The sequence below is a fragment of the Propithecus coquereli genome, unplaced genomic scaffold (assembly GCF_000956105.1).
Source record: "Propithecus coquereli isolate 6110/MARCELLA unplaced genomic scaffold, Pcoq_1.0 Scaffold349, whole genome shotgun sequence".
Classification (NCBI taxonomy): Eukaryota; Metazoa; Chordata; class Mammalia; order Primates; family Indriidae; genus Propithecus; species Propithecus coquereli.
The window spans coordinates 1,217,048-1,218,276 of record NW_012149163.1 but is presented as its reverse complement, the minus strand read 5'-3'; positions in this window follow the sequence as shown (position 1 = coordinate 1,218,276).

Sequence of the window (1,229 nt, the reverse complement as noted above, 5' to 3'; positions counted from 1 at the left end):
CCCAGTGGGGTGCAGCGGTGGGAAGAGGGCAGCAGCAACCCAGACGAGCGGGCCGGGCGGCAGCTCCTGGGAGCTCTGGGTGTCAGACAGGGCAGCTGTCCCCAGGGGCTGAGCAGAGAGGAAGCAAAAGCAGGAACAGTTCAAAGCCGCCGCCTCTGGGGAGTGGGACCAGGGGAGACCGTGGCTTTCGTCACCAGTTGCTCCACGGCTAGTCCGCTTCTTAACCACACGTGTGTATTACTTTGATAAAAGTGACTTTTTAAACAGCGGTGAGGGCTGGAAGCAGGCAAACCTCAGGCCCTGCCACAGGCCGCGCAGAGGGCCCCCCTCACTCTCACCAGCCACCACCTGGCCCAGTGTCCCCGGGGTGACCCCGAACGCTCCAGGCTTGCCGGACGCTCTCTACCCTCTATCCTGCCTAGAGTAGCGCCTGTGACTGTCTCTACCCGGTGGCTTTTGGCGCCTGTTCCCTTCCCCTCTGCGCGAGTGGTGTAGACGGTCAGGTCCCACTCCCCCACCTCAGGGCGTGGTGGTGGGCAGCGCGGGGAGGGGGCACCAGGGAGCCAGGGCCACCTCAGCCTCTCCACTCTGAGTGACCCTATCACAGCACAGAAAGTCGCGAGACCAAAGGACCCTCCACCCAACATGTGCGCACACACATGCACACGCACACACGGTGTCTCTGAGCTCCGACTTCCTCATCTGTGAAAGAAAATAACAACCCCCCGGGGTGGTGCAGGGGGTTCGCTCAAACCTCAGCGCCTCCATCAACACTGCCCCTGCACCTCGAAGCCACTCCCAGCCGTGCAGAGACGCTGGCCCCGTGCCCCTCCCCGTCCTCCCACGCACCACCACCCGCACACTCTTCCCTCCAGCACAGCTGCTGCTCCTCCTCCTGAGATGTGAGTGTGCAACCCCCGTGGGGCTCAGGAGAGGGTGCCGGTCTGCGATGGGGCTCATCTTCTTAGCTGTCCCAGGGTCAAAAGGCCATGGATGGAGAAGCCCCTCACACGGGCCCAGAACGGGAGCGCCGAAACCGGATGGGAAGCTGACTCAGTACATCCACTGAGTACTTCCACGTGCCTGCCTGGGATGTTTCTGACGCCCATCTTCCCATTTTCTGATGCCAACTGAGTGTCCTACGGTTAAATCCAACTCTGACACTAACTACTTCAGATGCCAGTCACAAGTCCCAGGCCACCTGTATTTTTTTTTTTTTTTTTTTTTGA